The following is a 23,629-nucleotide window of genomic DNA, read 5'->3' as shown; positions in this document are numbered from 1 at the left end:
ATTGGAATCAGATCAGTGTGAAACTAGGGCATGGGGGAGGAGAACCAGGCCTATAAAACAGTATCACTTTAAGAGTCAAAATATTTTTTTCTACCAGTCAGCACTGCGAATTCCCCACTGAGAAGCAAGCTGGGTTCTTTCTGTCCTGTGCATCTTCCAAGCTCTCATAAATAAGAACCCGTTCCCCCACCCCCCTTTTACAGTGGTTGTTTGGGATAAGGGAATATGCTTGTTGGAGATGATTGCTTAGTTCAGGTTTCAGAGTAGCAACCATGTTAGTCTATATCCGCAAAAAGAAAAGGAGTACTTGTGGCACCTTAGAGACTAACAAATTTATTTGAGCATAAGCTTTCGTAACAAGCGTATTTCCTTGTCCCAGACAACCACTGTAAAGGGGGCGTGGGGGAATGGGTTCTTATTTATTTATTCCTCCTCTATGATGGATAGGGAAAACCACTTTCTTTCTGCTTGTTTTTTACATTAGACATTCAGGTCTTACCTACCCAACAGACACTATGGAGGTCTAGAGAACTAGTGACATTACAAGAGTGAAAGTTGAGCAACTGAGATGGGAAGGGATTTGTGGGGAGACTTGTTAAAACTTCTTGTTGGTTGTTTACTTCGGTTAATCCCCATTTAATGCCTTGACCAAATAACCTTTTAGATAAAGGATGTCTTTGTTAAAGATTTAACAGTGAAGGTGTGAGAGCTTGGAAGGTGCACAGGACAGAAAGAACCCAGCTTGCTTCCCAGTGGGGAATTCGCAGTGCTGACAGGTAGAAAAAATATTTTGACCCTTAAAGTGATACTGTTTTTATAGGCCTGTAGCTCACGAAAGCTTATGCGCAAATAAATTTATTAGTCTCTAAGGTGCCACAAGTCCCCCTTTTCTTTTTGCTTAGTTCAGGTTTCACTGACTGTGTCAGTGTTCTGAATGGGTTTAATAAAAGAGATGACCTCACCCACCTTGTCTCACTAATATCCTGGGACCGACACGGCTACAATAACACTGCATGTATCTACATTTGCAAGTTAATTTGATCTTGTTCTACAAGCCATGGAGAGAGAGAATCTGGCTGTTTCTGAGATTATTTTGCTAAGCAAGCACTCTGTGCTACGGTTAGCTAGTATTTAAATCCTCCTTAAGCCTTAATATAATAATAACAATAATAATAATTAGCAATAATACTCTGCACTTCTCTAATGCCTTGCATCTAAACAGTACGCATGCTAATTAATTAAAGCCAGGCAATCCTCATCTACCTTCCACAGTGAGGGAAAATCATTGCTAAATAAATTCTTAAGAAAGACCACAAAGGCAGGGAAATCCAGGCACTGAAACAAGACAAATGCGGATTTAAAGACAATCAGGACCAAGACCATGTGACACGAGAAGTGGACAAGGCAGGAGAAAAGATAAAAACCCAGGCAAATGGCGGAGGCAGAAAACAACCAAAAGCTTTAAAAAAAAAAAAAAAACGAAAGAAAGGAACCAAGATGAAGGGAGCGACAAAGGATCAAAGAGAGGAATACCCAGAGGCTGAACAAAGACATCGGAACAAAGAGCGAGCTGGCACAAAGGACCAAAGAAGGGAGAACAAAGAATGGAGAACAAAGCAACTAAAAAGAAAACAAAGACACAGGACAAGAAAAGCCCCTCTGTTAGAGCTGAGCTTTTGAAGGGGTCCCAGGACACGTGGGGCTGGGTGGGTGGGTTAGAAGTGGGGGGATACACTGATTTATGTTGCGTTACTGGGTGAAAGGTTCTGTGGTGTCCAATGCGGGTGAGGGGAAGGGTTTGTTATGGGATGCGTTGGGGCTGGGAGCAGAGGACGCAGGAGCATTTGATTTGCCTTTGAATCAATAGGCCCAAACCAGAGCCCATGTGAATTTAGGGAGAAAGGCAGATCTATGTCTAGTCTCTATGGCTCTGCTTTTCTCTGGGCGCCTTTAGCTGCCTTCTAGACTGCTCTTGACGCCAAGGTGGATGACTCTGTGATCACATCCTTTGTCTGGCCCAGGCTGCTCACTGGATGTTTCCAACTATCCAAAGAGTAGGTTGGCTTGGATCTGAGCTCAGAATTGCCCTCTTCTCTAGAGTAACCGTTTCCGGCCAGTTCTCTCTCCCCATCTCTTCCACGAAGATCACACCACTCACAGATCCAAAATGGTGGTGTTTCAACCACGCCTGCCTTCCACCCTGCCGAGTTCCTCATGTAAAGTTAATGCAGCCAACCCACCCGCCCCATTATGTTGAAAGGGGATCCCCAAGCCAGCTGGGGCTGAGCATCCTGCCGATACAGCCCAACTAAGCCACGGGACGCATGAATGGCTCAGGTCCCCCTCTGGTCTGTTAGACTCTAGCGGGACCCACAGGATTTATGGACTTGCTGCAGGGACTGGCCTTGCCCTGCAGCAGAACAACTGGGGGGGGCAAATTTCTGCAAGGATTTCTTTCCATTTCACCCCTCCCAGGGGTTTTCTTTGGGGAATTCAAGGCCCTCTAGTCAGGTGTATTATTACCAGGTGAAAACCCATTCTTTCGCCTGGAGCTAAAGCACATTGTTATCTTTAACCGGGCGATAAGACAGTTTGGCCTCACCCATATGGGTCAGACCAAAACATTTATATCTTGTTTCAGCCAGAGCAGATTTTTGACAATACTTAACTCATTTCTTTGGGCTGTCCAGAGAGGGGCAAAATGCCGTCACAATAAAAAGCATAAAGGAGCAGGGAAAGACCTCTTAGATCATCAAATCTACCTCTTTGCCATGGGAGGCTCTAGTCCCCTGATAGGGGACAGATCAGATATTCAAGATCTCGGTGGATCTTGTTCTAACCTGGGTTAATAATTTCATCTCTGGTTATTAAGACTAAGTCTATAGTAGGAACTTCTGCAGGTATAATAACATTGGTTAAGAGTGTGATAAAAATGACATTTTTTAATACTGGCAAAACCCCTAGTGTAGATGCAGTTGTACCAAAAAACATTGCTTTTGCCAGCATAGGTTATTTTGCTTGGAGAATCGGTATGAGCTACACCGTCAAAAGCCCATCTGCGTCTACACTAGGAGGGTTTGCCAGGGTAGCTATACCAGCAGAGCTCTTCTAGTGTAGCCCTGTCCTAAGGTCTGAACAGGCACATAACCCCAGTGAAATCCGTGTGGCCACAGTGTCTGATCCATCCAGAGCAGCTTTCAGGATCAGGGTCCAACAGACAGAATTCCTAAAACTCGCCTTCATTTCTCCCCATTGATGCTGTTGGTTTGCTTTACCTTGGTTTGCATTCTTGGGAGAGTGAAGCTAGCCTAATCAGTTTCACTTTCGGAGGGCCTTTGGGGGCTAGCATGAATCTAAGGATACGGCCACTGTCTGGTTCTCCTGCACTTGCCTAGCGCTGATGTCTGGGTTCCTAACACTGTGGGAACATTTACATTTTTAAAAAAATCTGTTGTAATTGGAAATGACAAACTAACCATGGAAACACTTCAGTTCGTAGTGGCCTAAATTTGTTCCCTATCAAGTCTAAATTTGGAACCAAATCTTCTTGACAGCATTAGTGTAACCCAGTGGTCAGTGTGTGTTATGTGTCCTACTCTGTATCTCTTCGTAGTAGATGTGAGTCTGTTACAGCTCCTAGCCTACTACACAGCTTGGCCCGTTAGCATAAGCTCTAGAGACTCATGCTTTTAGTTCTGGAGATCTTTCACTCACCTCTCCCCTGCTCCCCGTGCCAGACAAGATGATTGCTGACTCATTACCTTTAAGGAAAACTAACAGCAACGAGCTCTTCTGATGCCAATGGCACCAGGGCATATCTGAACCACTCCATGGAAGTAGGTGGCGTTACACTGGTGGCTGTGACCACAGAATCTGGCCCAGACACATTTTGGTTGCTAATGGCCAAGGTTTTCCAGAGCGCCTGGTGATTTTTAGATGCTTCTGTTTCTGTGGGGTGCCCAAGCTGAGATGCCGCAAAGGGTGTTTTCACAGGTCAGCACCTTGGCAGTTTCTGCAAACTGGGCTCCTTTAAAGTATCTCTAGTAGGGCCCCCAAAATGGGAGGCACCCCTAATTCCTAAAAAGAAAAGGAGTACTTGTGGCATCTTAGAGACTAACCAATTTATTTGAGCATGAGCTTTCGTGAGCTACAGCTCACTTCATCGGATGCATCCGATGAAGTGAGCTGTAGCTCACGAAAGCTCATGCTCAAATAAATTGGTTAGTCTCTAAGATGCCACAAGTACTCCTTTTCTTTTTGCGAATACAGACTAACACGGCTGTTACTCTGAACCCTAATTCCTAGTCACTTTTGAAAATCGTGCCTACAAAGCATAGGTGACCCTCTGAGGTGCGTGACTTTGTCAAGAATTTGACTTTCTGTGGCAATCATTTGTATGTAATGCTGAGGAAGCCCTCCCTACCTCCAAGTGATGTATGGCTAAACAGTGTAGTGCTTGGTAGAAAAAGGATTATTATTTGATTGGTTCCTGCTGGTCTGACTCTGTCTGCTAACCACATGTCGGGTGGGGGAGGGATAGCTCAGTGGTTTGAGCATTGGCCTGCTAAACCCAGGGTTGTAAGTTCAGTCCTTGAGGGGGGCCATTTAGGGATCTGGGGTAAAAATTGGGGATTGGTCCTGCTTTGAGCAAGGGGTTGGACTAGATGACCTCCTGAGGTCCCTTCCAACCCTGTGATTCTGTGACTCACTACAGGTTACCACCACTGGCAGCAAGGCGCTCACAGGTGACTGGAAATGACTCTTAAGGGGCATGTGTAAAATGTGTCAATGAGAGGGGAAGTACTTTGCAGTGGTACCTTGTTCAGGGTGGCTTCCCAGACCTCACCCATTTCACCGCCGCCTGAGAGTTACATGGTGAGACCGAAGCCTACTGACATGCAGTGTGGGGAATGAGATGCTCCCATCTGGACTGAATATGTGAACTCACCTGATGCAGGGCCTTTGTAAATGGCCCTGGGCTGCCCACGTCACATGCTCAAACAGAGGGGACGGGCTGAGCGCGTGGGAGGGTTGGTCCCATGGCATGTGGCACTAAGGAATTCTTCGCTACCCCATGGCAGCTGTAAAATTAGACGACCCCGGGGCTGCTTACATTAACCCCGAGGGCCATTTCTCAGCCCCCCAGGGCAGTCTGGAACTGAGACGGCCCAGAGGTGGCAGAAAGTCACTTTTCCGCCGCTTCCTCAAGCCGCACTTTCTAAATGGAGTCTCCAAAAGGTGCGGCACAGAATCGGACTCGTTACACCTCAGGAAGATGCTTCCAAGGAGATGATGCTGGCGATCTCAGGTTGAGTTCTTGTCACGTAAAGGAACCCTTTACTCCCCCACCCGGCAGCAGATGTGTGTTACCGTTAACACGCACACAGAAAGTGCATATAAATCACTGTTTAAATGATGGCAAAGATTAGATACAAACTAACATGAGCCAGAGAATTCTTCTTTATAGAATGCATCCGACGAAGTGAGCTGTCGCTCACAAAAGCTTATGCTCAAATAAATTTTAGTCTCTAAGGTGCCACAAGTCCTCCTTTTCTTCTTTATAGAGGTTACCCTGCTTTTAATTTAGTAGTTGTCTTAGGACTCTGAACGTGACGGGCCAAATGCATTCCTGGTGTAACTCTATTGCTTTCAGTTGGCTTCTACCAGGAATGAATGTGGGCTTGTGTGATCCTTCGTACCATATGTGCTGCAAGATTTATATACAGTAGGGTGACACTGAATTTACAGACACTACAGTAGTGTTGTTTTACTATATTTAATATGTTACGTGTGTGTGTGTATACATTTTACACACCATATACTGTAATCTATTATATGAATGTGTAAGTTTCCAAATGCATCACTAGAAATGTATTCATATGGCTTTGATATGGCTCTTCTATGAGACTTTCTAAACTCTTTACAGAGAGCCAGAACATCATAATCTCTTCCCCCCAATGAGAAAGAAGTATCCTGTTTTACAGATGGGGAAACTGAGGCAGGGCTACGTTAATGGTAATGCACTAATTTGGGAGTATTTGAGTATTTGAGGACTCAGTCTGAGACAACCAGGGCCTGATTTTCAGAGATGCTGAGCACCACCGAACCCGGTCAAGGTCAATGGGAGCTGGGATTGCTCAGCATCTCTGCAAATCGGGCCAACGGTGTTTCCATTTGGACACCTAATAATTGAGACACCCAAAATGAGAGCCACTTTTGAACATTTTGTCCGTAGAGATCTGTCTAAGGTCACATATACAGTCAGTGGCCAAGCTGGGAAAAGAACCCAGGAGTCCTGAATCCCAGCCCCGAATTCTACCCAACAGAGCACACCCAATACAAACCTAGATTTGGTGCTGATTATTAATACTACTAGGCTAACTCCTGAAGATATTGCTAGTTTTTTTATCCATCACTGATTTGGGTAAAGCTGCTGCTGAAGTCAGTTGGAGTTCTATAATAATAATAGCTAGCTCTTTTCCAAGGAGGTCAGTATCATTATCCCCATTTTACAGGTAGGGAAACTGAGGCATAGAGAGGGGAAGTGAGCTGTCCAGAAGGCAAGTCGCAGAGCTTCAAACTGAACTCAGGTCTCCAGAGTCCTAGTCCACTGTCCTATCCATGCCACGCAGACTGCAGAATCTGGTCTATGTAGATTAGAAACCCATTCGATTATAAAGTCCCCAGGGGTCAGGGCAGGAGAAGCAATGGAAGGGGCAGGAGAAGCAGTGGAAGCGCTATCAGTTGCTCACTCCATCTCTTTCCACGCAGTTTTGTTTCCAGGATTATGCGTTGAAAGAAAGGGTAGCTAAAGCAATAAACAAACTCTGTGTCAGCTCCTCCTGGTCAGGGAATTCTGCTCCTGCTTCTGCAGCTTCCCCACAGTGGGTGAGGAACTAAGCCCATGCCCACTTCCAAACAATGGTTCACTTCCTCGCAGGAAGCAAGGTTTGAGTTCTTCTCGCCCTCTCAGACCAGTGACAAAAGGGCCAGGCCATTGTCTGAGCCATTCCCATGACTCAGTCAACTGTATCCTGAGATCTGGAGGCCGGAATATTGCAGCCGGCACAAAGGGGAGATGCATTCATCCAGCTAGAAGGACGGTGCTAGGCTCCCTTGTGGGGGCTCGGGAAAAGGAAAGGAACTGGCTGTCTCTTTCCATCCATATCCCCTGCTCTAGAGACAGCAGGATCCTTGCCCCTGCTAAACCTCGCCATCCCTCCTGATTGTCCCTGGTTCCTTCTGCTGTGTAAAACGGAACACTGAAATGAACCGGACTCCAGCTCAAAGCAGGGGGTCCAGTCCTACCTCCTTGCTCAGGCTAGACACTGCTAATCCAAGAGTCAAAGACTAAGCAGAAGCTGGGTGACAGCTTCAGGCCTAATGGTATTTGATTTAATGAAGGAAGAAAATGTTTGCTCCAATATGTCCTATCTTACTCATGCAGACAGGTCTGCTGATTTCTAAGTAAGTTGAGCAAGGTTTGTCCCTGGCTCGAGGGACTACTTTGAAACAGAAGGTGGAAAAACATTCCAACAGGGAGCAGTCCTTAGCAGGGGTGTCAGTTCCTTTGGGTCCGGGGGGGGGGGTAGTTGCTCCCCCCAGATCTTGGTGTTCCCCCCAACTTTTCATAGGTCTATATGCTCCACTTTTTGCCCCTGCCCCCAACTTTGCAGGATATGATATAACCATATATAAAGTTCTTTATGCCCTCCCTCCTCTGGCCCCTGAATTTTACTAATCATGACACCACTGGTCCTTAGTTTCGCCCATGTATCCCAATCAGAGGGCATAACAAAGACTGCAGTCTGCTATTGAGAATCAGAGCCAATAAGGAGAGAGGCTCTTGCACAGAGAGGCTGCAACTACCTTGTAACATCAAGGACAGGAACAAAACCTTAACCCAAGGCACAGTGAGTTGTGTACATCAATTCCCACATGGTGAGTGCCTGATCCAAAGCCTTTCCATTGACACAAAAGGGCTTTGGATGGGGCCCATGGTGTCCAGTGGGCTTTTGCCAAAATCTGAGGAAGGTGGAGGAGAAATGAACAGCGCTAAGAGCGGGAATGTGCTGCAAAATACCTGAAAATGCCATTAGGAGGGAATTTAGGGCCGGATTCTGATCTCACTCATGTTGGCTGGCAGTGCCACTTACTGGCTTCAATGGAGTTACTCCTGATTTACCCTGTAGTGTGGGCGCCGGGAGTCAGGTCCCTAGTGCAGAACTGATCAGCTTCTGTTTCCTGGGGCAGGCAGGGCAGACAGAGTCAGTGCTGGCTACACAGAACATCACCAAAAACACAAATCCTGCTTTCATCTGGAGCTCCCTGGACTGTTCCCTGTTGTCTGTTCCTCGTTCTGAGGCCTTGGCTACACACACAGGTTGCATGGCTGTAATTGTAGCCGGATAGTTAATACAATTAGGCTGCTGGTGAAAATATCCTTTGTGGGCACTGAGTCCACATCCCTGTGCCTGTGCGGGGGGAGCCCGCACTCTCGGGTTGGGGGGATGTAGCCCTGAGCCTGCTCCTTGCATACCCCGCAGCTGTGGTTTTTGTCCCTGCTGCTGGGCCCTGCGCCAGCCCATTGGTTCTTGCTGATTCAGAGGCGCCTGCCACAACATCACTTGGTGCGTCCTCCCCCGACGATGCCCCCTCCCTGGTGCCGCCAGATGTGGGGCTTTACCTGCCCAGCCTGGCATGCGTGCGGGCAGCAGGGTGGATGGCGGAGAGAGATTTGGAGGGGCTGATCCCTGTCCAGCTCTAGCCATGGGCCGCCTATGGGGTACAACTCTCTAGTGTGGATGTAGTTGTAGTGTATACCCGGCAAACTTATTCTTGTGCAGGAAGGGGAATAAACTATGTTGGTATAAGGCACCTTTTTACCCATATAACTGCATCCACACTAGGGGTTCCACTCATATAACGAGACTGGTGAGAAAAATCGCACCTCTCATTGGCATAGTTATACTGGCACACGATCTATGAACAGACCAGCTCTGACCCACGCAGGGAACGAGTCCGATCCTTGATAGCTCGTCCTTCTGTAAAGTGAGCGGGAGACACCATCAGCTCAGAACGGTAGCGCTTGACATTCCTCAGGCCTGAGTGTCGCCACCTCTCCATTTTTCCCAGGATCGGCTGTCTTGGGAAATCTGTAAGGATGCTCAATACACGCTACCAGCTGTCTAGTCTGCTGGGCTCAGATCCTCCCAGATGTCCTGGTGTTTTGTATCTCAGAGGAGGCATCCCTCCTTCTCCAAACTCAAGGCACAAGGGCAGTGGAGGGCCAAGCCCTAGCATCCTTCCCTCCACCAACCCTTAGCCACTTCTTCAGTAAATCCAAGGGAGAGGGATTGAAGGGAAAGTGAAAGTATAGGGAGTGGACTTTGACTCCTCCCTTGGCCCTAGTTGTTGCTATGGAGACTGGAACAAAGCCTTTCTCAGCCCTCTTTTTGGATTGTCAATGGCTATTGTTCCTCCCTGGCCCCTTGGTTAATTGTTGTCTGTCCAATTTGTTCTTTTTGACTCTGGGTGAGTGTTTGGCCCCCCACCTCACCCGGCTTCCCCTTTCCCATCAAGGCAGGATCAAAGGAGTGATTGTTAAATGCTGGCAGGCTAAAGGTGATGGTGGAATTTGCAGGGCTGGCCCCCAAAAGGTGCAGGGGACTGTTAGAAACAAAAGCCAGAGGAATATTATGGGGGAGACACACTTCAAAGAAAGGGTATTCCAGAACCAAACATTCCCAATGCCTTTACCTCTCGGGCCTTTTCTCCCAGCCTTGAACGCTTTTGTCTACAGCCAGCACTTGTTTGGTGACCCCCACTAGCACTGGGGTGGCTCCACTGATGGGACGTGGTGATTAAAAACTACAGCAGCGCCTGCTGGTGGAGCTGCCCAGTGGGACAAATACAGTCCCAGAGGGATGCAGTCAAAGTTACCTGCAAAGGATTTTGCAAAAGTTGCCTCTCTGCCCTTTTTTCTTCTTCATGATGGAACCAGAAGGCATGAAATATGTCTGATTTTTATGTGTTACCTGTCAGCTCTGTGTTCTTGGGGAACCAGGGCACAGTATGCAGCCTGTCTGACTCACGAAGGACACCCTCCACCCACCCACCCTCAGCCTCTGCTTGAGCCAAAACTGTTCAGAAGAAAGACTTACAAAAAGCAATGAAAAGGCCGCGGGAGGCAACTAAACCCCTCTGGACAAGGGTGACAGGATTAAGGAAACTCCCCTGGCCTCATTTGCATCAAAGATGGGACAGGGAGGCATCTCCATTAGCATACGGAATGGAGAACAGAGATTCCAAGGCAAGAACCGCACTGAACTCTGGGACCAGAAAAGCAGGGAAGCACTGCATGATGGGGGAATCTCTGCTCCAAATGTTAATAAACCCACGCCTGCACACATCCAGCTCAGTAGTTATCAGACCAATTCTAGTAATAAATCCTTTATTGGTATCCAAAATACTGAAGCTGCCTAACTGCATTGTGAGCTCCCTCGAAGGAACACTGCCTGTAGCCAGGAATGATCAGTTCCTATTGTCTAGCCTGAACAAAACAACTTTGGTATCCTCCCCTGAGCCATCAGTTTACACATAAACAAATCTAGTGTTCTCCCTTGAACCATTGTTGTTTCTCTACAAAAACCCCAACTCATGCTCAAGTAAGTGTTCTGATGCCTGGATCCAAAATCTGCATCAGTTCCACTGGGACTTCATCTTCTCCTGACTGATCGTGCTGGGGGCTCTGCCTGTTTCCAGCACTCTGGACCCTCAGCTACCACCACCACCACCTGGGAACCCCGCCCGGTTCAAGCTTCACAGAGTGGTGAGAACCCAGCTCTCTCTCTCTCTCTCTCTCTCTTTTTCCCTACTCTAGGTATCGCTTTCTAACCCTGACTTGTGATCAGGTATAGTTTTCTAAACCTGACTTTTGTAACTAAATTTAACCTAGATTTAATATTGTAACTGTTTGGTTTGTTTGGCTCTCCTTGTATGGTTATTACCTGGCAATAAATAACTTTTATGGATGAGCTAGTTGCTTCCCTCCCTCTCTCTCTCTTTTGTGTTTTTGGCTTCCCCATTTGCTCTGCAGCAACGCTCCTCTTACCTAAGCTAAAGATCCCTGCACCACCCAAAAATCCTGTGGGGTTTGCTCATCAAGTGGGTTATGACCAGAACAATTTTCACATGAAAGTGGGGAGAGGGACATGCTGAACCTGTGGCATAGGAGGGTGGCAGCTTGGAAGTGCTGTTCGACCCGGCCTGCTGAGTCCAGGGACATATAAGGGGTCAGCTTGGGAGTGCTGATTGATCCAGACCGCTCAGACGTGCTCTGTTAATGTGTGTGTGTATCATCTGATGCTGGGGCTGGAAGAACCCAGCCCTGGGGAACTTAGGTCCTGCTGGATAGCTCCATTGGAGGAAACTTGCAGGAGGGGGAAATAGAGCGCCGTATGAAACCACAAGTGACGCAAGCAGTACATTGACAGAATTACAGAACTCCCCACCCCCCCAGAAGAGTAACCCTAAGAAATGAGCATACCCCAAAGCAACAGGCAAATCTGGTAACAGATATGCCTGTGTTTTTTAACTTTAGAAATGTTAGGACAGTCAAGTCTGCTCATCCATGGCTTGGCTAGAGGACTTGTTGGCGGTCTTGCGGGATGCTCTTTAACTGAAGGAATATACTGAATCATTAACAAAGACTTCTTTTCTCCCAAATGTTAATTGGGCATTGATGTGAGGTGTCAAGAGAAACAAACAAAACCAAAGTTAGAAACACCCTGACTACAGTGGAGTTATTAGACTGTAAACTCTCCATGGCAAGGAGTGTCTCTGTTTGTGCGGTGCCAAGCACAATGGGATTTTGATTCTGAGTGAGGCCCTTGAGTGCTACTATGATAGAAGTTATTATTATTAACAATATTAAAGGGGCTTCCCAGGGCCTGGTGGGAAGGTAGCACAGTTTGTTGTGGTTGGGATTTTCAAAAGAACCCACTGAAATGGGATTTAGGTCTCAAACTGTCCTTGGCTCATCCCAGCTTTTCAGGTTAGCATGTCTAGTGCTGGGGAATGGTATTGGTTTGAAAGCAACACAAGGAAAATTCTGCATGTTCAATTCCCCCCCCCCCCCGCCCCATTCTGAATGGAATGAACATTTTTGCAATTTCTGATAATCAGAAGTCCGGGGGGGGGGGGGGGGCGGGGGGATAAGTTTGGATCAATCAAAATGTTTTGTTTAGATAAAATGTTTCATTCCAATTTCAACATTTTCATTATATATATAAACAAAAATTCTCAGGGAAAAGTTCTGCTCTGAAAAGGTCGAAACAGAATATTTTTGACATTAACAAATGTTTTTTTCTTGATTTGCCCCCCTCCCCCCCCCCGTGAAATTTCATCAGCAACGACATGTTTCCGCACTTTGCATCCTTGTGGAAGCCGTGTTCGTTCCGCAGCGTGTTTTGTTTTGCACGAATTGGCATTTCCAGCACAAAAACGTTCAGTTGGAAAATTTCCAACCAGCTCTATTTGATAGCTCTGGAGATGGCAATCGAGCTAGAAAACAAGCAGCAGGAGCGTAGGCTTCCCCCACAGACAGGCCTCTCCCCTGGCCTAGAGGGACCACCTCTGAGAGTCAGAGGGCAGTTCAGTCTGACCAATTTAATCCTTGGCGCCTTCGCTGAGCCTGAAAACAGTAAGAGCCATTTGTGTCCTGTGATGTGGATACCTGTGTGCTGCAAACGGGCCACCCCACCGTCTTACAATGGTAACACAAGAGTGTTTTACCGGGTGCTGCTCTTAGCCTGTTTTATCGATTCGGAGAGCAGAGTGATCTCTGCTGGCCTTGAAATCTATGTATCTGTGCACGCTTTACATCTGGCTAGGAGACAGAGTTGGAGATTCTATGTTTTGGTATCTCGCTCTAAATATACACTGCCTTTTAGCAGCAAGGCAATCTGATGAAGTGAGCTGTAGCTCACGAAAGCTTATGCTCAAATAAATTTGTAAGTCTCTAAGGTGCCACAAGTCCTCCTTTTCTTTTTGCGAATACAGACGAACACGGCTGCTACTCTGAAACCGGAGTGTTACTGTGGTTGCTAATAGACTGGACAAAGGAACTAATTAGTCACTGGGGCTCTCACATGACAGACTCAGAAAGATGGGCTGTTTCTATAACTTTAACTAGACCAGGCATGTTCCAAGGAAGTTGAGCTCTGCTTTTGGGACTCCCCAGTTACTGGAATTATAATCTCCTGGGGAAAGTGCTCCAGATTCAAAATAGCTTTTCAATCCGTCTCTGGGAATGAAAACACCCTCCTTGATGCTGGTGCAGAGGGAAGGCAGATGTGATCGCTGCTTTTGAAAGTCAGCAGGACGACATATTTGTTGTCACAAGAAATTTAAAAATTGGGCATTAGGACATGGGCCTGTCAACACGCGCATGCGGGAGTGTGGCCTGAACAGCAGCCCCCCAGCAGCAATGTGAACTGGAGATTCCCTCTGCGGCCTTACCCAGTGCATGAACCAGGCAAGACTTGGCTAAGTCCTAAATTTTAAATCTCTGATTGTCCCAAATTCTAATAGTAGCATTTGGGTGCCCAAGCAATAAAATAACACCTCGTGTCTTTAAGCCATCTCAGACTGAGTAACACTGCTGGGTAACATCACCCCCATTTTACAGACAGGAAAACTGAGGCACAGAGAGGGGGGCCAGGACTTGTTCCAGATAATACAGCTGTCTGTTGAGAGGTTTTTACACCATGCCAACCTTCATGGGGCCCGAGAGCCTTTCCAGCAAGCCTGTGGCAGAATGGGGAATAGCACCCAGGGGCTTGATGCAGAAATTATTGGTTGAGATTTTCTGACCTGTGTTGTGCAGTCAGACTAGATGATCATATTTCATAACAGTCCTTTCTGGCCTTAAAAGCTAGGGATCTATGAACCTAGGTGTGCTGGTTTCCTGGCCGGTCTATGATCCGCAGGCGCAACCTAGTGTGCAGGATGGAGGGCCTCTTAAAGGCTGTTCCCCATCTGATTCTACCATGAAATCAAGATGGGAGGAGTGGACAGGGATCCCCAGCTGTCTGCACGGGGGCAGCAGCCACACACGTCACATCTGGCCCAGGCCAGCTCCTGAAGCTTTACTCTGTCGCAGTGTGACCCTGGAGTGCTTTGAGATGGTCCTTGCGGTCCCTGAGGTCCAGGGGTGGGACGTACCTATCAGCTGATGAACTCGGTGTGGTACTAGGGGACTGCACAAGTCTCAACAGAGCGGCTTACTGCACTGCATCCTAGACAGCTGCCCGACCTGGGAGAGGGTCGTGACACCTTGAAGGACGATCACGGAGAAGCCATCAAGACTGTAATGTGGGCAAGCATGCCTCGTGGAGCACATGTTTCATGGACAGAGACCGGGGTTCTGCTCTGTGCAGGCGCCAGCCATTGCCACATATAAGCAGATATAGGAGAGAGAAGCCAGGAGGGACTCTGCCCAGCCTGAAAGGCTGGCAAGCCACAGCCAGGGTGAGCTCAGACTAGGGGAGGGGACACGTCAGGACTTTGAAAACAACAAAGACCTGTAAGTCTGGAGAGCTTTAAAAGCCTAGGGAGTGTGGCCAAGCCTGTGTTGTGTTCCTTGCTTGCCGGCCACATTGTCTCTTCAGGGGTTAAACTAGAAGCCCAGCAGGACCACAGCCTAGGTGGGGCTCGGGGGAGCATGTGCAAGTGACCGGGAGACGGGGGGAGGGCGCAGGTGCTGGTTGCGGGGTCTGGGGAGACAGCACAAGGGAGGACCCCCGACAAGAGGCCTGAGCCAGGCAAAGTGCGCCCTGGAGACCCAGAGGTAGCAGCGGCGACTCGATGCTACCCAGCCCCAGTCGGCTAAAGCCCGGGGGCGGGGTCCCCTTGTGGCAGACGAGCGAGGGTAGGGAGGGGCGCTTTGGCCGCCGGTTGAAGTGGCTGGGAGGGGGGCCGGGGCAGGAGGAAGCCGGCTGGGGAGTTGCTGGCAGCCGGGCGCTGCCTGGAGAGGCAGAGGGCAGCCTGGCCCGGGACTGCTCCCGTTGCAAGCCCAGCCCAGCCCCGGCGCGTGGGAGGGGGGATCCCTCGGCAGCTGGTGGCTGGCTGGCCGGCCGGGCTGTGCCTCCCCTGCTCCCTCCCTCCGCCGCGCTGGGGCAACTCCCCTCGCAGGGGAGGGGGCTGGCGCTGCACGGAGCCCGCAGCCGCCGCCGCGACCCGCACCGGCCGCCCGCCCGCCCGCAGCATCCCAGTCCGCCCGGCCCCGGGAGGGAGCCCGGCCCCAGCCGCCGCCGTCTCCCCGCCCCGCCGGCCCCGCAGGGGGGCAGCCGAGAGAGGCGCCCGGCGCGGCGCAGCGCCCAAGCCGCGGGCGGGGGCTGCCCGAGGACGCAGCCCGGCAGAGTAGTAAGTGCCGCCCGCGTCCCAGGGGGGACCTCGGGGACCCCCAGCCCCGCTTCCGATCCCTGCCCCACTTCCCCCCCCCGTGCACTGCCCCCCTTATCCCCCCCAGCCCCGCTTCTGATCCCTGCCCCCACTTCCCCCCCCCCGTGCACTGCCCCCCTTATCCCCCCCAGCCCCGCTTCTGATCCCTGCCCCACTTCCCCCCCCGTGCACTGCCCCCCTTATCCCCCCCAGCCCCGCTTCTGATCCCTGCCCCACTTCCCCCCCGTGCACTGCCCCCCTTTATCCCCCCCAGCCCCGCTTCTGATCCCTGCCCCACTTCCCCCCCCCCCCGGGCCCCATGCACTGCCCTTGTTATCCCCCCTCTGCCCCCCTCCTCTTATCCCCCCCCCCCAGCCCCGCCTCTGAATCCTACTCCCTTCAAATCCCACGGCCCGTGCGCTACCCCCTTCTGCCCCCCTCCTCTCATCCCCCCAGCCCCGCTTCTGATCCCTGCCCCACTTCTCCCCCTTGTGCACTGCCGCCTTCACCCCCCTCCATCCCCCCTTTACCTTCTCTCTCACCCCCCCAGCCCTGCTTCTGACCCCTGCTCCCTTTAAATCCCCTGCCAGCCCCGTGCACTGCCCCCTTCACCCCCCTCCATCCCCCCTTTACCTTCTCTCTCACATACCCACACACCCCCATGCCCCCCCCCCCCCGTCCGCTTTGGGATCCCCCCCGCTGAGCCTTGCCAGCCCATGTAACTTGCAGGGAGTTGGGCAGCTCTCAGGTTCAATGCACTGAGCTCCCATGCCCTGCAGGCACAAGGAGGGAGGGATTTTGCGGTTCTGACCCCCGCCCCTTTGCTTGCGGGGCTTTTATTTCCTTGTGCAAATCTTAACTTGATTCCTCCCCTCTTCCCAAACCTGCCAAGTCTCCCCCGCCTTTATGGGGGAGGGCGAGACCCACTTGTTTTGAATTAAACCTAAAACAGTTTAACAACAAAACAAAACAAAACAAGTTTCTCCCTCCGGAAAGTCCACTGGTTGCAAACTCGTCTTTCTATAGTGTCCCCCAGTGTGCTTGGATCTTTAAGACACAAACAGATCCTAGGCTGGGGACTACATCAGAGCACTTGTAATAATCCTGGCAAGGAAGGCGTTAACCCCTGTATTCTCACTCTGCGCTCCCCCCTTTGCATAAAACCAGACTGTCAGGTTTTCTGTTGCTTCTCACATTTTTCTGTTTAGCCTGGCCTGGCCTTTCCTGTTCCGTAACTGGACATTATAAGGGCCTTGATTATTGCCAGGCGTCACTGGATTTAGTAGGTTACTGACTTAATGGTACAGGTCAGGTGTAAGGGATTCTGTGGGATGGGGTGAGAGCCCAGGGGAAGGGTTTGTGTGGGGCTCTACAATTGGGAAAAGAAGCAGACACTTTCTCCCCCTCTCCCCTCATGGCTTATTTATGACATTTCTCACTGAGCAGGGGCACCGTCTCGCCAGCCAGTCTGTGGGGCTCCGCAATACAATGATTTCATAGTAAAATGGGCAATAGATTGGGTGACACTCTCCATAGACACAGGCACCAGCAGAGGTCACCACGCATGTTGTAAAATAAACAGGCAGACACATATTGGCTAAGATGGTAAGGTGCAAGATGAGCTGGTAGCTGGAATCTCCCCCTTGGATGGAGTGATTTATTTTTTGCAATTATTTTAAAATTCTAAACGCCGCTTATTTCTTCCCTCCACCCTTCCACAAAGAAATGTCATGGTACATTTATGCAGCTTATATTTACTAACATGCTGCATCTTTGGGGACTGCATATACCAGAATCCCAGTCATTGCTCCTATAGAAAGTGTAGCAGAGAGAGAGAGAGTCATACACAACTTGTAAATATCCCACCTGGTCCTTTAACTTCTTGTTTGTTGCTGGCTTTTTCATGTGTTTTTTCTTCCCAGTGATCGCATCAACTCAAAGGATTCCACAAAGGAAATATTTATACTGTGTGTTTAGAAGCAAGGAAGAGTGTTATGAAATCCATGCAACAAAACTTGATTGCTGTGTGATGCGCTCAGATGTTTGGCTTTGTAAATAGTTGTTGTTGTTTTTTTAATAACAAAATTACAATAATAGGGCTACCAACAGAAAGGATTTTTAGTGCAATAAATGCTGAGCTGTGTCACTTTTTCTGGTACCTAAACTAAAACAAACCTAGCAATTGTAATATTATGATCTTCCTTTAGTGTGAATTGTCATTAAGCCAGCATTTATGACCAGCTTGAAAGTGAGTTTCAGTCCTTTAGAGGCCCAAATTCATTCCAAACCAGAAGGCCCTGTATATTGGACAGGGACTACAGATGAAATCCTGACCCTACTGCAATCAGTGGGACCAGGATTCCCCCCATGCACGTCTGCCCCCTTTGTCCTTATTCCAGTCTCTATATAACATGCCTAGCACAACTGTTGGTACTATACAAATAATACATAAATAGTGTCAGAGGTGAATTGTAATAGTGCACTGGCGTGAATTTCACGCACCTTTTGGAATAGTGGTTAGGTAGCAAATTAAAAAAGACAGTTACGGCCATCAGTTTTGGAGGTTAAGTAGACCAGTTTTCACCTTGGATAGTGTATTTCACCCATACAGCACCCTCAAAGTGCTTTAGAGATAAATAATTCAATAAAAAAGTTAAAATAATAGCGGTAGGAGAGAGAAATGAAGAGATGTATGGCTCAGGGAGAGGTGAGCGATAGGTTTTCATGTGAAATGTGCAAACAATTAGAAAGCTGGCTTATTTCCACCTCAGGCTAATAGCTTCCAATATTTTATGCTAATCAGGGATGCCACCCAGGAAAAACTTGCTGACAATAGTCACTTGTTGTTTAAGTCTCAGCTACATCTTCTAAGATACTTTAAGTACAGAAAACGTGATTCTGGATTATAGATTTTAAGGCCAATTATATCATCTAGTCTGGCCTCTGTATAACACACGCCTGAGAATTTCATCCAGTTGACCATGTATTGTGCCCAGCTGCTTGTGTTTGTGATGCATGCAAATTCATTTTAGTTCATTTTAACTTTTACACACTCCATCCTTTTGACCATCAACTTTTGTTTTAAAACATCAAAGCCTGTGAACCCATATTCCACTTCAAAAATACAGGTGAAGTCTGGAAAATGTAAGGGTAAGCAGGAGAGAGATGTTTCTAAGTGATCTTGCCCGTTTAGAGATTTTTTTTTTTTTTTTTACTGACCCTCCGTTTTCGATGTAGGTTTGTTTAATCTCTGTACTGGGAGTACATCTGCCGCGGGTTGAGAATCCAGAATCACTTTCTGTCATAGAAGAACTTCCCACTCCAGATCTGCCTTGGGAATCCGTTCTGTCCTTCTCAATGTTAGCTGGATACTCTTTGTAGATGGGTGGCAGTAGGGTTGGGGTGACCATGAAATTTCCTCCCTGTCAAACCAATTTCCTGAGGAGGAGGTGGTTTTTTGGACTGTTTTACTGAGTTTGTTCTGGCAATTTTAAAATCTCCCTCTCTGAAACAAATATCTTAACACAGTCTCTTAGCTTTATCCAGCCAAGTGTCTCTGTCTGCGATGCTTTCTCCTTCTGTGCTTGCCAAACCAAAGCACCCAAACAAGCCCCTACAGAAAGCAGTCTTGACCAGCAAAAATAGCTTGACTTTAAATCACTCTGACTGACTGTCTATTATAAATGGATTTACATGTGCAGCTCTGACCAGTCTGGCATTTGGTAGCTAGTTAAACTGGAGCTGGCTTTTAAAATTGTTCCTCACTTGAGAGGTTTAATTTGGTTCCTGGGGTACTGGAAAGGGCACTGCTGTGAGTGCAAAGTGCGTGGCGACGTAAGCACAGTAAATCTATTCTTTCAATGGGTTTATTTTTACATTTGCTATTTGTTCAAGAGGCCCCCAGAGCGCCTGTCTGAACTTGCCGTTTTCACACTCTGTCTGTGTGCTTCCTGGAATCAAGACTTGTTAGGCCGAGCGACAGTCACTAATATTAAAAACAGCTTGTGGGGAGAGGGGTGACTCAGGGAAAACAGCTTGTGGGGAGAGGGGTGACTCAGGGAATTGGAAATGAGCCTCAGGGATTTTTCAGGTCTTAGGTTCAAGTCCAACCTGCTGGCCGTCTCATGGCTGTGAACTGAGATTGTGGGTCTCAGTTTAGTTCCCTGCAGAGGTGTCACCATCACAACTGGCTCCTTGGAGTTGGTACACAGCAGAGGCCAAGGGCCTAACGTGCCGTGGTGACTGGGCTCCTCTCAGTCCTACATCCCCGTACCGTGGTTGAGGCCCATTAGTGTGGCAGCATGAGCCCCAAATGAGCTGGTCTTCGGTTGGGGGTGCAGAGCCCTTCCTGCTAGATCACTGCTGTTTGTAGAACCGTACAGTGTAGACAGGTGTCCTTGAGAGTCAGTCTGTAGAACCGAAGGGCTGGAGGGCCAGCGATCTGCAACACGGAACATAGACCGCTGACTCGGATATCCTGCGCTTGCCAGCGCAAAGCGGATTGAGACCTGCTTGGGCAGACTGCCGTGAGAGCACCTTCCTGTTGGCTTTAGGTCTTCAGGTTGTAAACACTAAATGTTGTTTTGGGGTTTGTGTGTATGGGTAACAGTGGATGTTGAAATAGCTGCTGTTACGCTGGAGACTGCATTTAACAAAAGGGCGCTGCTAGGAGCATGCACGCGTTGCTTGCAGAGCTCTGGTCTAGGTTTATGTCTTCCACCTCCGCGTCCACAAATGCTCAAATACATTGTTTTGGCAGGGGAGGTGTATTTGCTGCTGCATTTTCTACAAAAAAATGTATTTAAAAAAACATTCAGAGATGAGCCGTATGATTGCTAACCCATTCCTCCATACACCACTATAGAAATCAGTGTATGAAAAGCTGGCATTATTCTTTGGTCGAGTGTGGACAGTATGCTGAGTGCAGTGCAGAACATACAGGAGGGACATAAATTATTACCGCCCCAGCAATGCAGTAAATTGTCACAATGCAATAAGTTATAGCACCATTCGCCCTTGGCCCTTCCCTTTGGGAAATATCCCCTGTGAGCTCAATAGGCTCTCTACTGCACACTGTAAAGCTGCCTCTGACTTCATTGAGAGCCGTGTACAAGTATTTCAGGCCAAATTTTGCCCCGCACTCTAATGAGCTTCTAATCATTGGATCCCCCTCAGGCTTGGCTGAGAATCTCTTGGGTTTGGAGCACTGCTGTCAGTTTAAACAGGAGGGAAGTTGGCAGAGCCAGAGGCAGCCACTTTTGGAAAATTTTCTGTTATTTGGAAGCCCTTCCTCCCACTCTGCACTGAATCCACCTGCTCTAAGGCCATGTGTCCGATCCTGGAACGGGTCCAGTCCTACACAATGGCCTTTGGTCTGAATGAGTTCCACCAGCTCAGTGATAAAGATGGGATAAAAATGGGCCAGGATTTGGCAGACAGAATGCGGCTGCTGCATTTTGCTCTGGCTCATCACAAAAGTGTCCCAGCCATTTGGGTGGGTCAGTTTTTTAAAAAAAAAAAAAGAGCAGGAAACCTTATTTAATCTTGTGACTGTTGAAGTCAAAGGGACTTAAACGTGCTTAGAGTTAAGCATGTGCTTAAACTGTGCTCAGGCAGAGCCTGAAGCCCTCCAAACGTTGAAACTAATACCCCAGACTTTGCCCAATGCTTTTGCAGTGGTCTTAAGTAAACATTGTTTTCAAGTTGAAAGCCACTTCTGTTCTTCATATGAACATTGGGTAACTGCGTTCTTTTTCGCTCCCTTTCAGTTGCTGCCACGATTTGCAGCCATATAGCTGAAGAATGCACATTGGGAGATGTATCTGAAATTCTGCTTTTCCATAATGTAATGCTCCATTGGCATCTATGCTGGCTTTAGGCATGTTGCCATTACAAAAGATGCAGTCTAGTGCCTTCGCAGTCCAGGGCACCTCCTCCTCTTCCCCCCCCCCGCCCCCCGGTCTCTTATCATAGAAGTGAGCGAGGTAAAATGGCTTATAATTAAAGCAGCCTTGAAAATTTGATGTGAGAATTTACTAGTCCAGGCACAAAATCTACTGGCCTGGCCTTTCATGATGATTTAGTGATGGTGGAAAAAACCCTACTAATTCTTTACTTGCCGGAAAAGGAGAAAGCAGCTGATCTGAATTTTGCACGAGTGAGTTAAAGGGATGGTGGGTAGTGCAGATTCTGAAAGTGGTTTCTGGGGGCTCTGATTCACTTCGCCCTTACCCAGGTGAAAACGCTGAGTGATTCCAGGGGGTTAATGGTATAAGTGAGAGGAGATCGGGTCCTGTGGGGTTTTCTGTTTGTTTGTTTTTTAAAAGGTCTGCCAAACCCTTGTGTTAGTAGAAATGTTTCAAGAAATTAGCAAAATAGCTTCCTCACTTTTGTTGTTGCTGTCGCATGTTTGGGTTGCTGCCCTTCCCTGAGGTTTGCTACCCAAATGGTTGCAGCCCTGTGTTAACATGCAAAAGACAGAAATCGAAACTGACTAGTAACAAGCGTCAGTCTAGTTCATTGGTTCTCAAACTTTTGTACTGGTGACCCCTTTCACACAGCAAGCCTCTGCGTGTGACCCCCTTTATAAGTTAAAACCACATTTTTTTCATATTTAATACTATTATAAATGCTGGAGGTGAAGCGGGGTTGTGGGGTGGAGGCTGACCACTCGCGACCCGCCCCCCTTCCCCGTAATAACCTTGTGACCCCCGGAGGGGTCACAACCCCCAGTTTGAGAACCCTTGGTCTAGTTAGTTTGGAGGATGTGGTGGTTAAAATGCCAGTGGCCAGTCTACCCTAGCCCTCTCCCTCTGGTGGAGCTATTGTGGGGAAGACAGGTTTCAGCGTAGCAGCCGTGTTAGTCTGTATCCCCCAAAAAGAAAAGGAGTACTAGTGGCACCTTAGAGACTAACCAATTTATTTGAGCATAAGCTTTCGTGAGCTACAGCTCACTTCATCGGATGATGGAATTTCATGACACAAAATCTAGTGTAGACAAGACTTCGCAAACCACCTTATTAACAGTGTTAGCACCATCGTGGTCACATCTATTATTAACATTTATGTTGCGGTAGTGCCTAGAGGCCAATGAGCATGAGACCCCTTGTGCTACGTGCTGTAAAGACAGAGAGTGAATAGCAGTCCCGACCTCAGTGAGCTTAAGCCTAGGCTTCCAGATGAGCAGACGTCAGCCCCTTTGCTTCTTGCTCCCTGCTTGTTCCAGATATCGGGGAGGTGAATGGAGTCGCAGATTACAAATTTAGTGTTAAATAGCAAAAAAAAAAAAAAAAGCAAAAAAAAAAGCCAAACCCAACCAAAGCACGCTTGGCTTGTAAACAGTGCCCTGGGATTGGCCAATTGACTGATCCTGGCTCAGGATTTGGGGGTTTTAATGATTTGCCCCTAACTGGAATTGGTGGAACAGAGGCTATGTCTACACGGCGAGCCGGGGATGCGATGACCCTGCTCGTGTACACTTACTTGGGCTAGCTGTCCTCGAGCTAGCATGGGTATAAATAGCAGCGTAGCCACAGAAGCACAGGTAAAAGCCGTGGAGGCGCGGCTGAGCAGGGCCAAATACAAACCTGCCTGAAACTTGTGGGGTGTACTCGTCGTGGCTCAGCTGTGCCTCTGCTGATGGTATCCTATGCTACCACGTCTACACTGCTGTTTATACTCAGCTGACCTGAGAACGTGTACATGTGTAGGGGACTCGCACGCCTAGTCCGTAGTGTAGACATAGCCAGAAAAGTCTCCTTTGGAGTACTGCTCTTACCAGGTCCTGCGCTCTTCAGGGCAGATGTTCTCTTTTTGCGATTTGTGTATGTACAGCTCCTAGCACAATGATTCCTGATCGGGGCTTTTTGGTGCTCCTGCAGTACAAAATAATGGTTAATAACACATTTGGAGTGGGCTTGGGGAGGCCTGGAATAATTTACTCTAATTCTGTGGGGTTTTGTGTGAAGTTCTCAGCGTTGCTGGTACATTAATCTTTGCTACATATACACTTTTGAACCCCCGTTTGCAGATTGCTGGGATGCAGAGAGAGGTAGCAGCCTACGGACTACAATATAAATCAGTGGTTCTCAACCAGAGGTATGCATATCCCTGGGGGTACACAGGGATCCTCCAGGGGGTACATCAACTCCTTATCTAAATATTTACCTAGTTTTACAAGAGGCTA

The 23,629-nt window shown here is 48.4% G+C and overlaps 1 protein-coding gene across 11 annotated transcripts in view; it reads left to right on the top strand.

Annotated features, from left to right (window-relative positions):
• The window catches only part of SOX13 (SRY-box transcription factor 13), a 90,125-nt gene that overhangs the window by 14,247 nt on the left and 52,249 nt on the right, over positions 1 to 23,629 (top strand). The window contains exon 1 of one of the 11 annotated variants that reach the window (XM_043533451.1): positions 15,285 to 15,426. The exons of the other annotated variants lie outside the window; for them this stretch is intronic. The gene's annotated coding sequence lies outside the window, so the exon portion shown is untranslated. Of the gene's footprint in view, positions 1 to 15,284; positions 15,427 to 23,629 lie in introns of those variants that run through there. 11 annotated transcript variants of the gene reach the window in all.

Source organism: Chelonia mydas, chromosome 21 (genome assembly GCF_015237465.2).
Source record: "Chelonia mydas isolate rCheMyd1 chromosome 21, rCheMyd1.pri.v2, whole genome shotgun sequence".
NCBI lineage: Eukaryota > Metazoa > Chordata > Testudines > Cheloniidae > Chelonia > Chelonia mydas.
The sequence above is the reverse complement of the archived record's forward strand: the minus strand, read 5'-3'. Positions and strand labels throughout refer to the sequence as shown.